Source organism: Schistocerca piceifrons, chromosome 9 (genome assembly GCF_021461385.2).
Source record: "Schistocerca piceifrons isolate TAMUIC-IGC-003096 chromosome 9, iqSchPice1.1, whole genome shotgun sequence".
NCBI classification, from domain to species: Eukaryota; Metazoa; Arthropoda; class Insecta; order Orthoptera; family Acrididae; genus Schistocerca; species Schistocerca piceifrons.
Window position 1 is genome coordinate 48222597 of NC_060146.1, and position 16840 is coordinate 48239436.

A 16840-nucleotide genomic window follows, 5' to 3' on the forward strand; every position below is an offset into this window, starting at 1 on the left:
TGTAGTATAATATAGACTCCTGGAAATGGAAAAAAGAACACATTGACACCGGTGTGTCAGACCCACCATACTTGCTCCAGACACTGCGAGAGGGCTGTACAAGCAATGATCACACGCACGGCACAGCGGACACACCAGGAACAATGGCGCTAGCTGCGCAGCATTTGTGCACCGCCGCCGTCAGTGTCAGCCAGTTTGCCGTGGCATACGGAGCTCCATCGCAGTCTTTAACACTGGTAGCATGCCGCGACAGCGTGGACGTGAACCGTATGTGCAGTTGACGGACTTTGAGCGAGGGCGTATAGTGGGCATGCGGGAGGCCGGGTGGACGTACCGCCGAATTGCTCAACACGTGGGGCGTGAGGTCTCCACAGTACATCGATGTTGTCGCCAGTGGTCGGCGGAAGGTGCACGTGCCCGTCGACCTGGGACCGGACCGCAACGACGCACGGATGCACGCCAAGACCGTAGGATCCTACGCAGTGCCGTAGGGGACCGCACCGCCACTTCCCAGCAAATTAGGGACACTGTTGCTCCTGGGGTATCGGCGAGGACCATTCGCAACCGTCTCCATGAAGCTGGGCTACGGTCCCGCACACCGTTAGGCCGTCTTCCGCTCACGCCCCAACATCGTGCAGCCCGCCTCCAGTGGTGTCGCGACAGGCGTGAATGGAGGGACGAATGGAGACGTGTCGTCTTCAGCGATGAGAGTCGCTTCTGCCTTGGTGCCAATGATGGTCGTATGCGTGTTTGGCGCCGTGCAGGTGAGCGCCACAATCAGGACTGCATACGACCGAGGCACACAGGGCCAACACCCGGCATCATGGTGTGGGGAGCGATCTCCTACACTGGCCGTACACCACTGGTGATCGTCGAGGGGACACTGAATAGTGCACGGTACATCCAAACCGTCATCGAACCCATCGTTCTACCATTCCTAGACCGGCAAGGGAACTTGCTGTTCCAACAGGACAATGCACGTCCGCATGTATCCCGTGCCACCCAACGTGCTCTAGAAGGTGTAAGTCAACTACCCTGGCCAGCATGATCTCCGGATCTGTCCCCCATTGAGCATGTTTGGGACTGGATGAAGCGTCGTCTTACGCGGTCTGCAGGTCCAGCACGAACGCTGGTCCAACTGAGGCGCCAGGTGGAAATGGCATGGCAAGCCGTTCCACAGGACTACATCCAGCATCTCTACGATCGTCTCCATGGGAGAATAGCAGCCTGCATTGCTGCGAAAGGTGGATATGCACTGTACTAGTGCCGACATTGTGCATGCTCTGTTGCCTGTGTCTATGTGCCTGTGGTTCTGTCAGTGTGATCATGTGATGTATCTGACCCTAGGAATGTGTCAATAAAGTTTCCCCTTCCTGGGACAATGAATTCACGGTGTTCTTATTTCAATTTCCAGGAGTGTATTTGTCCAATGAATACCCGTTTATCATTTGCATTTCTTCCTGGTGTAGCAATTTTAATGGCCAGTAGTGTAATAGCGAAAGTGGTCTCATTTAGAATTACTATTACATTCGAGCACATATCCATTTGACACAGTTCTATCATTCACAATCTCTTTGCGAAATGCAAATCTCAGCGAAAAGTGCCGTACCAGGTGTGCGGCTGCTCACCGCTCAGAGACTAAGTCCCGCGATACCACACAACGTGAAATTTTCTAAGTCGTTTCACTTCCTAGCTGCCTAAAGACCGACCGTCCGCTTTCGCCCCTGCATCCGTATTAGCCCTTTGGTGTCTCCAGCCGAACTGTCCTCTTTGGTGTCTCGACCAGAACAGTCGCTCTCTGGCCGTCTCCGACTGCGTTTCCGGCGCGCCGAACATCTTCTCTCAACTGACTAGCGCAGTTCCCTTTCCTGAAGCCGTCCATCTGATTGCTAAAGCTTACTCTACATTACTTTACATTTTAACATATTTAAATAATAAAATCTTGACCACTTTTCACGTTCTAAATAAAGTAACAATAATATCCATTATATAATAAACGTTAAATTCTTTTACATACAACTTTTAATGTCACGGCCATTAGCCTTGCACCAATGTACTTTCTGGTCAACAAATAAAGAACAAAAGTAACTATTATGCGCTAAACTTTACAATAAATATTGTATTACCTAATGATTCAATAACGTGTCATGCTGTCATCGTTTAGTGTGGAGGAAATGATGATCTGATGCTTAACTAAAAGTACTAATAATATAAATTTACTATGTCTTTTGAACAAATAAAGTTGCAGAGTTGATATTTACAACGTATGTCATTTTAATGATGCGCTTTTATATGAAGTGTCGATCGTTTAGATTGACAAAAGCGTTCAGATTTTAGCATTCAGGTCTTTGTTACAAAACTTGTTAATTTTACTTTAACAATAAATCCTAAACTAGTATAGATATAATCGACATTAAAGTTTCATTGGAATCAGGATGAAAATTTATGGAGGATGGCAGATTGAAATTTCTGTGGATTGATTCCCTGCATTACTACAGAATTAAATATTATTCATAAATGTTTCACTATGGCCGATCCTATGTCCGCCATATTAAACACTGCTACGTCTCCTCAAAAATGTTCAAATGTGTGTGAAATCTTATGGGACTTAATTGCTAAGGTCATCAGTCCGTAAGCTTACACACTACTGCACCTAAATTATCCTAAGGACAAACACACACACCCATTCCTGAGGGAGGACTCGACTCTCTGCCGGGAGCAGTCGCACAGTCCATGACTGCAGCCCCTCAGACCGCTCGGCTAATCCCGCGCGGCACGTCTCCTTGGCCACAAAAGGCTTCTACTGGGTTTCCCTATGACGTAGGTTCTCGTCTGTCTCACTCGCACACTACAATGCTTAGGCTTCAGTGGACAATAGACGCCTGTGAGTTTCCCCAACTCGTCGTGAATCTGCGCCCTTTGTGGCATCCGGTCCTGCACGGTAGGGTTCGTTTCACAATTCCTGAAGGCTGACTCTTTCGGCCATATACTTAAAAAAGAGCGAAATGCTCGTTAACTCACACAAAATGGTTCAAATGGCTCTAAGCACTATGGGACTTAACATCTGAGGTCATCAGTCGCCTAGAACTTAGAACTACTTAAACCTAACTAACCTAAGGACATCACACACATCCATGCCTGAGACAGGATTCGAACCTGCGACGGTAGCAGCCACGCGGTTCCGGAGTGAAGCGGTCAGAACCGCTCGGCCACAGCGGCCGGCCTAACTCACACAGTTCGTCATAAAATGCTTCAGAGTCCTAACAGATCAACACGACGCCTATCGCCAGAGACCGGCATATCACGTCTATCGTGTGGACGAATACCCTACCTGGATCTGCACATGTATCCCTACGGAGCGTCTGTTGTTCCTGCATAAAAACCAGCAGATGCTCCGCATTACCTTCTGTTTTCTCAGTGGCTGTCCGCTGAGATAATAATGAATGGCTCGGAGAAGGTTCTGTTCTTTATGTCTGATGAAGCCTGGTTTCACCTGAGTTGTTATGTCAACTCACAGAATCACATGTCCTGGACAGCTCATAATCCGTACAACTTCCACGAAACACCATTCCATGATCAGAAGGCTGTGTTTTGGTGTCAAGTGTCTGCACACCCCATTATTGGTCCCATCTTCTTTCATCGGACGCTGACTTCGGCGTATTACACAACCAATATTTTTAAACCACTTGTTGCAACATTGACAGAGGAGGAAAAGACATGCAGTTACTTCCAACAGGATGAAGCAACTGTCCATACGGCGGCCGAACCTTGGAGCACATTTACACAGTCTTCACGCTTGACAAAGTTGACAGTAGAGGTCAGTCTGGTGCCGGCCCTAGCTGGTCACCCATGCGCCTTGTCTGTGACTGTGCGATTACTTTGTTCAGAGGGCGTTCAAAAAGTTTCGCACACTCGTCTCTAATTTTTTTACTTTTTTCAGGAGGAGAATGAAATTTCTTGTGAACACACTTGGAGCATTTAGTTATACATTGAGCCTCCTCAGTGTAGCCTCCATCATCTGTGACGCATCTGGCCCAACGTTCTTTCCATGATGTAAATGCACTTTGGTAAAATTCTGGGGATTGACTGTTACAACATCGCTTGACACAGGAAAGAAGATCTTTCTATCAAATGTTTTACCACGCAGGTGGGCCTTCAGACGACCAAAGAAGTAAAAATCAGACGGAGCCAAGTCTGGACTGTAATTACGATGGGGAACAATTTTCTAACCCATTTTCCTGATTTTCTCCCGCGTCATAAGGGCTGTATGGGGCTTGGGATTGTCATGGTGCAGTCTGATGAGCTGACCCTGAAGCTGTGGTCTGTGGGTCTTGATAGCACGTCGCAGCTCGTCCAGTGACAAACAGTAGCGGTTCCGGTTAATTGTGGAGCCAGATTCCAAAAACTTAATAAAGATGACACCACACCGATCCCAGAAGAAGGAGGTCTTCACGTTTCAGCCTGTTGTTCGTGAAAGTCTTGGTTTCTTCTTCCGAGGGGAACCCAGATAATGCCACTCCATGGATTGGGTTTTGCTCTCAGGTTCGGACGAAAACAATTATGTTTCATCCTGGCTAATGACGCCGTCAGAACACTGTTTCCACTTTTCAGTAAAGGTCTTCATGAGACCCTCGCACACATTCTTCATCGTTTTCAATTCTCTTGTCAATAATCAAGGCACCCTAGTGACTGTACCAGTGATACGACACTACCCAGTGACAAACGAGTCATTTCAGCAAGCTGTCATGTCGTCACACATCTGTCATTTTGGATGATTTGATCAATGGTCTCCTTATTCACATCACTCACTGCCATCGATGGTCTACAGCACCTTGGATTGTCCAGTAGAGAGAAATCATCTTCTTTAAACCTCTGCAACCACCGCTGGATACTGCTGCAATTCACTGTGTCCTCCGCATAAACAGGGAGCAACGTTCTGTGTATTGATGTGGCAGAGTCTTGAAGAGGAACTCCATCACCGACCGTTGTCGCAACCTGACATCACGGGCCATTACAGGTCACCAGTAAGTAAAAGAAAATACTTTTATATACCAACTTATAGCTAAATGTTCCAAGTATGTTCACAAAAATTTCATCCCCCTCCTGCAAAAAATAAAAAAAATAGATGACTATGCAAAACTTTTTGAATGCCCATTGTATGAGGAGCAGCCGTCATAGTCTTCAAGAACTGCGGCAGAAAATTTCAGGTCAGATTGCAGCAATACTAGGAGCCCAGCTTCGATCCGTGTTCGACAATTTGCTGGCCAGGGCGCAAAAGTGCCAAGTGATGAGTGGGGGTCACTTTCAGCATCTCCTATAGTTAGGTTAGTATTTCCTTTCGTTTGCTGTGTTTCTTTGTAACCTGGAATTGTGTTCTCCGGGCTACTTTTATCTGTGCCACTTTGTATTTCGCACATGTTGAGGAAGACACTCCGTATGGTCTTACCTTGGTTACCAGTCGACGGTGTCATACATTGCGGAAGGCTTTTTGGAAATCTACGAGGACAGAATTTACCTGATCACCTGTTTCGTACTTGCCATTTGCGAGATATCACGCGTGAATAAATCAATATGCTGCATCTTCATATTTTCACGGCGCAAATACTGATCCATTAAATTTCAGACGTGCAGTCCTCCATAAAAAAGTTGGCCACCAAAGGTGACAGGGGTAGTCCTTTGTAGCCAACTTTTTTATGGAGGACTTCGAGGATAAGGCGCTGGAATCTGCAAGCTTGAAGCCCACAGTGTTTTGGATGTATGTTGACGACTCGTTTGTAGTGTGGCCCCATGGTGAAGACAAGTTAAAAGGATTTTTAGATCATCTGAACTCCATCCATTGAAAAATTCAGTTCACGATGGAAATCGAAAGAGATGGATGCCTTCCATTTTTGGATGTGCTGGTACGGCGTAAAGATGATGGCACCTTGGGAGAAGCGGTTTATCGAAAACTTACCCATACGGATTTGTATTTGCGTGCAAATAGCTGCCACTATACTTCACAGACGATGAGTGTACTCAGAACTCTAGTACACAGAGCACATGTCATTGATGACGATGTGAGGTGTGGGGTTGATCTGAAATTCTGTCATTCTGTGCAACGGATTAATCTGAGATGTACCTTTTACCCTGTGGCTCCTGCAAGATGCAATTTCCACCCCCACACTACTACAGAAGTCAGACAGAGGCTCCTAACGTTCTAAAGAGAAATACCTGAAAAACTTTCAGCAATAAATATCTTCTTGAGTCATCTGCTGTAAGGAAATGATATAAAATTCACAAAATTTCTCACGTAACTAGTGGGATACTTGGGTACTGGAGTAGTGCTAGTTAGTGTAAGAAAAACAGGAAACTAACGAAAGTTATTATTTATTTTGCGAAATTTCTGAGAAATCACAATGGCACTTTTAGTTATGAATTGAACAAGTTATATCCTGGTTCTTTTCGGAATGTGAAGTTACCTCTCAAGGATAGGATTCGCTAATGAAATTTCTATACAAAGTATAAGATGGTTGTTGAGTTGGCAGAATGGCTGAGATGTGCGCCTACTCAACTTGAACAATTATCTTTTAGAATGTTGCTATGTAGAGTCGAAGCTGTCGTGTGTGAAATGCAGTGAAGTGTACTGTTGTGGAGGAAATATGGGGCTCGCAATAGCTGTAGCGCACAATATCGTAAGCTGCGACGACTGCTGTCTGCGCCGCTCGCTACTGACAAATAAGATAACTCTCGTTCTATCTGGATTGACCTTCGGCAATCAAACTCTCCCTACGCCTTGATGAAATCAAGGATTCCTATTCGCCCCTAGTCTAACTATTGGCGTGGTACACTGGTCAGATAACCAGTCCACCGTGATGCCACTCAAAAATTCGCTCGCAGGTGTTTAACTATAACTCTGTCCATTCACACCGCACAATAAGTGTGTCGGCCAACACAGTGAACAACGCTTAATCGCAAGGACTCAATGAAGAGTCGCACTTCGATTCGCTCTTGACAGAGGTGCTCTCCCAGTGAAGTACTGAGGAGAGACTTGTTCCTCGCTCCAAGAGCGACAATGGAACGGCGCCTCTCCATGCCAGACGTGAAGGGGTATATATTTCGGTCTCTTCCATTATTCCTTCAGCTCAAGGCGTCAGAAATATCTTCTGCCAATCAGCATTGCTCTTCTAAAACGGAAGAATGACGTTTCGTTTAAGGCGACCAATCCGGAAACCTGTAGTATCGGCGTTTGGCGTTTGCTCTCTCCCTCTGAAAATCTCTGAAACTGCGTGCTATGTGCAAAGAATGCGTAGGCTGGCCGCTCCCACACAATGTAGCGGAATTTGCTTTTAAGCTGAAGACGGAGTCGTTCCTCCTTTCCCTTGGCGAACGCTGTCCGCTCCACGGGGGGCACCGACCGATGTAGATGGGTTGGGACTGGCCTCCTGGCGTGCGGTTGCCTCTCTCGAACTAAAAGCTCCTGTTACCGTCGTGTCTGGAATGTATGGTGTACGCCAGCTTCGAGTATTTCAACCACGGTGCACACTTGCGATTTATTAGTTATTTGCATATCTTTTACATGAATTCATACAACATTGACTTTATCTTATCGAGTTTGGGTTCGAACGAAGCGTCTTGATGTGCGGAATATGATTTTGAGGGCGGAATATGTAAGCAATGAAGGTCAGGAGACCACGACGTCTTACAACGAGAGCAATCTGGAGCACTAGCTTTTACACCTGAGTAGAGTTTTTGAAGCCAACGGGTACTCACAACAGCAAATACATAAGGCGCTAACAATGAAACCAACTGTGGGTATAAGAAAATCAGAAGAAGACAAGGAAAATTTTAAATCGATGGCTTTTCTGCCATACGTGGGAAGCTATCGTCAAAAATAGGACGGATCCTCAGTAAACATGGAGTGAAAGTGATTTTTCGGCCTCCACCAAAGACAGCAGCACGCCTGGGTTCCGTTAAAGATGATTTGGTGCTTCGGAAGCCTGGGGTTTACAATACCCACTGTACATCGGACAGACGACACGTACTATCCAGGAGAGATGCACAGAGCAGCGCAGGCACACCCGGCTCTTACAACCTAATAAACCTTCGGTGGCCGAGCACTGTATTGACACTGGACATTCTATGGTGTACGATAATGTCGAAAGATTAGCCTCGACTTCATCCTTCTGGGACTCAGTAGTGAAGGAAGCAACTGAAATTCGTTTGGCGACGAATTTAATTAATAGAGATAGCGGCTTCAGCTTGGACAAATCTTGGAATCAGGCAATTTCTGTAATGAAATCACAAATACGTGGTGACGGTACAGCTCGCAGTGATACGCCGATTTCACCGAGTGGATGGAATGCGCAGCCATAGATGTATTTCCATGCATATGCCATACGTCTTTTCCGCTGATTAACGTCTCTGGTGCCTTGTGTATCTGTGGTCGCATATGCAGTGGTTGTGGTCAAAGACTTTAAAAGTACGGAGCAAGTGCTGGAGCGTCAGTCACCTCGGCTCACTGTGAAGATGGCTGGACGGTATTCAGCCAAAATACTAGAAGAAGAAGTCAGATTTATGCGGCTGCACGCCCGAAATTTTATGGATCACATCAATATTCGTTTCACACAAGAGGTTTTTCCTTAACCCGTACTGATTACTCGAAATAAGCTTGTTTTCTCACAGCAACGCTACATTAATTGAGCTAAGACTATTGTAACGCGGCAAATTAGTAAGGAAACGGGAGAGTAAAATGTTCCAAGTGCGAACAGCCGGCGTTACTCACAAGGGGAGGCAACGGAGGGGGGGGGGGGAGGGGGGAGATCACGCATTTACTTCAAACTTTGTACACCTTTAGTAGACCATTACAATAACATAATGTGAGGTGCACTACTCAGGCAGTTCCGAGAGAATCTCAAGAAAAGTTACACGCGTCTCTGTACGTAGGTGCCGGACGTTAGAGTTCATGCTCATCAAGTGACTGTACTCGATTAGGCGGTACATATACTAAATTTGGAACGATACAGAGAAGATTAGCATGACATACGAAATCATGAAAGTACTCGCTTCGGTGTTACATATACTAAAATTGAAACGATACAGAGAAGATTGACATGACTCCCGCGCAAGGATGCCACGCAAAATCATGAATCATTCCACAAAAGTGGTCAAATGGTTAGCGTTCGAACGCCGTAAGCCGAACGTGTACGAGACAGCTGGCACGGTAGCTTAGCGTGTTCGGTTAGAGGGTTGGCTGCCCTCTGCAATAAAAAAAAACCTGTCTGAATGGATTAACGATGAACTTGAACGGGTGTCACGGGACGCCCGCGCCTAACAAATGCAATGAACAAAATGAAATTTCAAAAAAGGTGGTTATCGTTCGAGCTTTGTAAGGCGAACGTGTATGAGGCGACGATCCGACTCCCGCACAAACTTAATTATTAATTTTTTTCGGTACTGGTCACATTATTTAATTTTCTAAATGTCAGCAAGGTGTATTTACCCTTAGAAACTGTGAACATTACCTGTAAATGCGGGAAAACTGCTTTCATTCGATGTAGGAGATGCCGTTTCAGTTTACGTTTTCCATGTCCGTGTGACAAATTCCATCCAGCGACGCGTGACGTCGAGTGCACATCCCACGAGTAGTTGTACATTAATCTTGTGGTCTGGCACATTGCGACTCACTGTATTATAGAATCTGAATAAAGTCATTCGTATCATCATTCATCGATGTTTGGCTTGGGCCTTCCAAGCCTGTCCCTCGCCCTTGAAAATATAATTTAAAAAGTAAACAATCAAATGACATATGAAATTTACTACAACTTCATGAAAACGCAAGCGGTATTTTTTATTATATTACCTTTCAAATGTCATACAAAGTAAATTATGTGATGAAAAAATATAGATTAAAAAATAAGTGTCGGTTGTATTCGAACCGTCGCCCACAACATTTTCTATGTGTTCCTTCCAATTTAAGTTGTTCGTAATTGTAATACCTAGGTATTTAGTTGAATTTATGGCTTTTAGTTTAGACTGATTTATCGCGTAACCGAAGTTCGACGAGTTCCTATTAGCACTCATGTGGATGACCTCACACTTTTCGTTATTTAGGGTCAACTGCCAATTTTCGCACCATTCAGATATCTTTTCTAAATCGTTTTGCAGTTTGTTTCGGTCTTCTGATTTTCGTTTAAAACAGTTCCGTAATTAAGCTGAAGGCCCAGGAATCTGGCACTTTAAGAGCAAACAACTTAATTTCAAAATCGGCTGTAGTTCCAAAACTAAAGCTAATGAAGTTCCAAAACTAAAGCTTTTTAAATTTTTCTTGGCTCTTGTAATGTTTGATAAAATAACTGACAGCCGCTTATTTTGGCCCCTTTCCTCAACTTAGACTACCTGCCTGTCCTGCGGCTTTAGCAGGGCGTCTCAGTCCCTTTACCACAATGTTTTTGAGAGGGACAGCAGTGTTACTCGTCAAGTATTACCTCTCATGCAACAACATCTTGGTGGCATTTTTTCAAAAGGACAATGCTCGTCCTCACATGGCACATGTCTGTATGAACTGTTAACATGTTGTTGAGGTACTTCCAAGGCCAGCAAGATCCCCAGATCTGTCCGCAATACAACATGTTTGTGATCAGCTCGCTCGGATGCGAGCTCCATACCAGTGACGGCATTCAGGATATAAAGGGCCAGTTAAAACGAAAGGCTATAACGACTTCATGATATCATTCCTAATCAAATCACTGCATGCATCCAGGTCAAATGGAGTGCAGCGTCATACCGACAAGTGGGTCCATACTCAAATTTGACACCTTCATCCCACGACGTTTCAATTTTTTCCGCCTTTCTTTCCCACTATTTCCCTTTTTTGTCATGTAGCATATTCTTTAGACCACTAAGTGTTTTTCTCAGAAAGATTGTGCACGGAAATACGTCAAAAAAAAGTTCAGCTTGACCTCGGTTCCGAGTGTTCCGGAACCTGTAGAGAAAACTGGAAAAGAGATCAACACAAACATAATTTCCGCACTTTTTATGGCTCATGAAAACCACACATTGTGTGTTCTACCACCGTACAGCGAGGCCTTCAGATGTGGTGGTCCTGATTTCTGTACACACCGGTACCTCTAATATCCAGTAGTCCTCTAGCACTGATGCTTGCCTGTATTCGACGTGGCATGCTGTCCACAAGTTCATCGAGGCACTGTTGGTCCAGACTTTCCCACTCCTCAACGGCGCTTCGGCGTAGATCCTTCAGAGTGGTTGGTGGGTCACGTCATCCATAAACAGCCCTTTTCAATCCATCAAAGGCATGTTCGATAGGGTTCGCGTTTGGAGAACATGCTGACCACTCTAGTCGAGCAATGTTGTTATCCTGAAGGAGTTCATTCGCAAGATGTGCACGATGGGGGCGCGAATTGTCGTCGACGAAGACGAATGCCTCGCCAATATGCTGCCGATATGGTTGCACTATCGGTCGGTAGATGGCATTCACGTATCGTACAGTCGTTACGGCGCCTTCCATGATCACCATCGGCGTACGTCGGCCCCACGTAAAGCCACTCTAAAACAGCAGGGAACCTCCTCCTTGCTGCACTCGCTGGACTGTGGGTCTGAGGCGTTCAGCCTGACCGAGTTACCTCCAAACACGTCTCCGACGATTGTCTGGCTGAAGGAATATGCGACACTCATCGGTGAAGAGAACATGGTGCCAATCCTGAATGGTCCATTCGGCATGTTGCTGGACCCGTCTCTACGCACTGCATAGTGTCGTGGTTGCAAAGATGGACTTCGCCATGGACGTCGGGAGTGAAGTTGCGCATCATGCAGACTATTGCGCACAGTTTGAGTCGTAACGCGGCGTCCTGTGGCTGCACGAAAAGCATTATTCGACATGGTGGCGTTGCTATCAGGGTTCCTCCGAACCATAATCTACATCTACATCTACATCCATATTCCGCAAGCCATGTGACGGTGTGTGGCGGAGGGTACCTTGAGTACCTCTATCGGTTCTCCCTTCTATTCCAGTCTCGTATTGTTCGTGGAAAGGAGGATTGTCGGTATGCTTCTGTGCGGGCTCTAATCTCTCTGATTTTATCCTCATGGTCTCTTCGCGAGATATACGTAGGAGGGAGCAATACACTGCTTGACTTTTCGGGGAAGGGATGTTCTCGAAACTTTAACAAAAGCCCGTACCGAGATACTGAGCGTCTCTCCTGCATCTCCGTAACGCTTTCGCGATTACTAAATGATCCTGTAACGAAGCGCGCGCTCTCCGTTGGATCTTCTCTATCTCTTCTATCAACCCTATCTGGTACGGATCCCACACCGCTGAGCAGTATTCAAGCAGTGGGCGAACAAGCGTACTGTAACCTACTTCCTTTGTTTTCGGATTGCATTTCCTTAGGATTCTTCCAATGAATCTCAGTCTGGCATCTGCTTTACCGACGATCAACTTTTTTGATCATTCCATTTTAAATCACTCCTAATGTGTACTCCCAGATAATTTATGGAATTAACTGCTTCCAGTTGCTGACCTGCTATTTTCTAGCTAAATGATAAGGAATCTATCTTTCTATGTATTCGCAGCACATTACACTTGTCTACATTGAGATTCAATTGCTATTCCCTGCACCATGCGTCAATTCGCTGCAGATCTTCCTGCATTTCAGTACAATTTTCCATTGTTACAACCTCTCGATACACCGCAGCATCATCTGCAAAAAGCCTCAGTGAACTTCCATAGGTAGCGGTCATCCACTACAGTAGTAGCCGTTGCGCGGCCTCAGCGAGGTATATCGTCGACAGTTCCTGTCTCTCTGTATCTCCTTCATGTCCGAACAACATCGCTTTGGTTCACTCTGAGACGCCTAGACACTTCCCTTGTTGAGAGCCCTTCGTGGCACACAGTAACAATGCGGACGCGATCGAACCGCGATACTGACCGTCTAGGCATGGTTGAACTACAGATAACAAGAGCCGTATATATCCTTCCTGGTGGAATGACAGTAACTGATCGGCTGTCGGACCCCCTCCGTCTAATACGCGCTGCTCATGCATAGTTGTTTACATCTTTGGGCCGGTTTATTGACATCTCTGAACAGTCAAAGGGACTGTGTCTGTGCTACAATTTCCACAGCCAACATCTATCTTCAGGAGATATGGATACCGGGGTGATGTAAAACATTTTTTAATGTGTGTAAAATTACACAAATAACAGCTGGCTATTATTGAGACAGAAACTGCAATAATCACTCACCGAGTTTCTGATTTTAAATTTATTTACTAATCTTCACAGAATTCGCGTGTATTCACGTCTGTGTACACAGAGTGTACATTTAGATAATTATAGAAGAGTTATGTAAAGAACAGTTCACACTCCATCCATGATTGAAGGGGAAAGAAACCATAATGTATGGTACAACAGAAATTACCCCATACCATGGACCTCACAGTAGTTAACATGTCAGCAACCATAACTGAGGAATCAGCATGGCAAAATGCCATGCGAGGGGCCCGTGTTTGATTTTCGGCCTGGTCGGAGATTTCCCCCCTCCCCCCCCCCCTTCCACCCTGATGCCTGGGTAGTGTATTGTCCTCATCATCCTTTCGTCCTCATTGACACACAACTCGTCAAAGTGGTATCAACTAAAAAGACTTGCACCAGGCGATTGGTCTACGCGACGAGAGCCCCTAGCCAGATGCTTACTTCATTTTCTTATAGAGCAGGGATGTAGATGTAGATCCTAATTAAAGTGTGGCATTAAAGGTGCTTACCAAAACATGAGGCGGGGGGAGGGGCGTGGGTTGGAAGGCCATCATCCTTATTCAAATGCATTTTGGAGAAAGTACACCGAAGCGTCAAAGAAACTAGTATAAGCATGCTTATTCAAATACAGAGATATGTAAACAAGCAGTATACGCCGCTGCGACCGGCAACGTTTATATAAGACAAGTGCCTGGCGCTATTGTTAGATCGGTTACTGCTGCGGCAGTGGCAGGTCATCAAATTTTAACTGAGTTCGTACGTAGTGTTACAGTCGGCGCTCGAGCAGTGCGACAGAGCATCTCCGAGATAGCGATGAAGTGGGGATTTTCCCGGACGAGTTTCGTTTCAGATTGTATCGACCAGGTATCGAGACGTCCTCATGAATCCATGAACTCTGTATGTCAGCAGGGGACTGTTCAAGCTGGTGGAGGCTCTGTAATGGTGTGGGGCGTGTGCAGTTGGAGGGATAAGCGATCCCTGATACGCCTAGATACGACCCTGACAGGTGACACGTGCGTAAGCGTCCTGTCTGATCACTTGCATCCATTCATGTCCATTGTGCATTACGATGGACTAGGGCAATTCCAACAGGACAATGCGACACCCACACGTCCAGAATTGCTACAGAGTGGCTCCAGGGACATTCTTCTGAGTTCAAAAATTTCCGCTGGCCACCAAACTCCCCAGAAATGAACATTATTGAGCGTATCTGGGATGCCTTGCAACGTGCTGTTCAGAAGATATCTCCATCCCATCGTACTCGTACGGATTTATAGACAGCCCCGCAGGATTCATGGTGTCAGTTTGCTCCAGAACTACTTCAGATATTAGTCGAGTCTATGCGACGTCGTGTTGCGGCACTTCTACGTGGTCGCGGGTGCCCTACACGATGTTAAGCAGTTGTACAAGTTTCTTTGGCAATTCAGTGTAGTAACTCAGTGGAGAAAAGGAACACAACAAAAGGCATAATGAAAGTTAAACTTAGGAGCAAGAGAACCTTGAAATTGACTGGTTACCTTTTGCTGAAGTTTTATCGATCTTTGGAGAGAACCTACAAGGTACAAACAGATAAACATTCTCCAAAATTCAGCATAAAAAACTCGATAAAAAATTTGGTTTCAAGAAACCGTATATGTGACCAACGTTATCAGAGCACCATGACATGTGGAGTCAAAATATGGAAAAATAAGGTAAGTTTCAAAATTGAAACTCGTCCAATAAAATATCATAATCTATTTATGATCAACTGGACCTTTGGTATAGAAGATCCCTCTTGGAGACATTATATACTAAAGTCCGTATTGCTGTTATAGTAGTTTAATGACGTACCTTTATTGTGATGATCATCTGTGAAAGTTACACAATTTTTTTTATTTTATTGTAATGTTGGTTAATTGGATATACAGATTTGTTACTTCCGTCCATATACCCTCAGTGGTCACTATCCTTCTGTATCGTTTTAGAACGTGGTGTAGATTTATGACCATTATGCTGTAAGTAAACCACAAAACAACTTAGAGCATAAGTTCTAAAACAAGACAGAGTGACAGCAGCCACTTGTGATATATGGACGTAAGTACAAAATTTGTATATTCGAAGGTACGATTAACCAACCTTATAACAATATTAAAAAAATATTGTGTACCTTTCGCAGCTGGTCTTATATGGCACGATAAAAAATGGTTCAAATGGCTCTGAGCACTATGGGACTTAACATCTATGGTCACCAGTCCCCTAGAACTTAGAACTACTTAAACCTAACTAACCTAAGGACATCACACAACACCCAGTCATCACGAGGCCGAGAAAATCCCTGACCCCGCCGGGAATCGAACCCGGGAACCCGGGCGCGCGAAGCGAGAACGCTACCGCACGACCACGAGCTGCGGACTATGGCACGATAAATAGATAATTAAGATACTCCAGCGGCAAACTGGATCTTATTACATAAATTCTTATCTATTAATACAAAAGCGAGGCATTACAATGTGGTGACTGAGGCAGAGTGTATTTGTAACTCAGAATGGCTCGCTATAAACACAGCGAAACAAATAACTTGCAAGAGAAAGAAAGAAGATTAATCTGAAAAATTTGGGATCAAAAGTATGAAAACTGGATTTATATATAAATATATACTGTGAGGGCAATGTCAGAATTCCCAGACTATTGAATAGGGGTCGACAAGAGGTTCTCGAACTTACACCACATATAGCTCGAACAGCCCGTTTTTGAGCCAAAAATACCCTTTTTGAATCAGAAGAATTACCCCAAAAAATAATACCATATGACATAAGCGTATGAAAATATGCGAAGCAGACTACTTTTCGTGTTGAACTGTCACTTATTTCAGATACTGTTCTAATGGTAAATAAAGCAACATTTAGTTTCTGAACAAGATCCTGAACATGGGCTTTCCACAACAGCTTACTATCTATCCGGACGCCTAGGAACTTGAACTGTTCCATCTCGCTTATAATACGCCCATTCTGTCTGATCAAAATATCGGTTCTTGTTAAATTTTGAGTTAGAGACTGTAAAAACTCAGTCTTACTGTGATTTAGCATCAAATTATTTTCCACAAGCCACGAGCTTATTTCATGAACTACATTTTTTGATAATGTTTCAATATTACACACAAGATCCTTCACTACCAAGCTGGTGTCATCAGCAAACAGAAATATTTTTGAATCACCTGTAATACTAGAAGTCATATCATTTATATAAATAAGAAACAGCAGTGGCCCCAGCACCAAACCTTGGGGTACGCCCCACTTAACAGTGCCCCATTGGGACTGAACATCACTACCACTCTCAGTATTGCGGAGAATTACCCTCTGCTTTCTGTTCTTAAAGTAAGAGGCGAACCATTTGTAAGCTACTCCTCTTATTCCATAATGGTCCAACTTCTGCAGTAACATTTTGTGGTCAACACAGTCAAAAGCCTTCGTTAAATCAAAGAAAACACCTAGCGTTCGCAACCTTTTATTTAATCCGTCCAAAACCTCACAGAGAAAAGAGAATATAGCATTTTCAGTTGTTAAACCATTTCTAAAACCAAACTGTACATTTGACAGCAAATTATGTGAATTTAAA

The 16840-nt window shown here is 44.7% G+C and overlaps 1 non-coding gene and 1 pseudogene across 1 annotated transcript; both read left to right on the forward strand.

The window, feature by feature from the left end:
• The first annotated feature begins 8958 nt into the window (after positions 1-8958).
• Positions 8959-9018, forward strand: LOC124717560 (annotated as a pseudogene).
• Positions 9019-9034: 16 nt separating this feature from the next.
• On the forward strand, positions 9035-9141 carry LOC124717553. The gene has a single exon (XR_007005808.1). It is a non-coding gene; the product is annotated as a U6 spliceosomal RNA (small nuclear RNA).
• The last annotated feature ends 7699 nt before the right edge of the window (positions 9142-16840 follow it).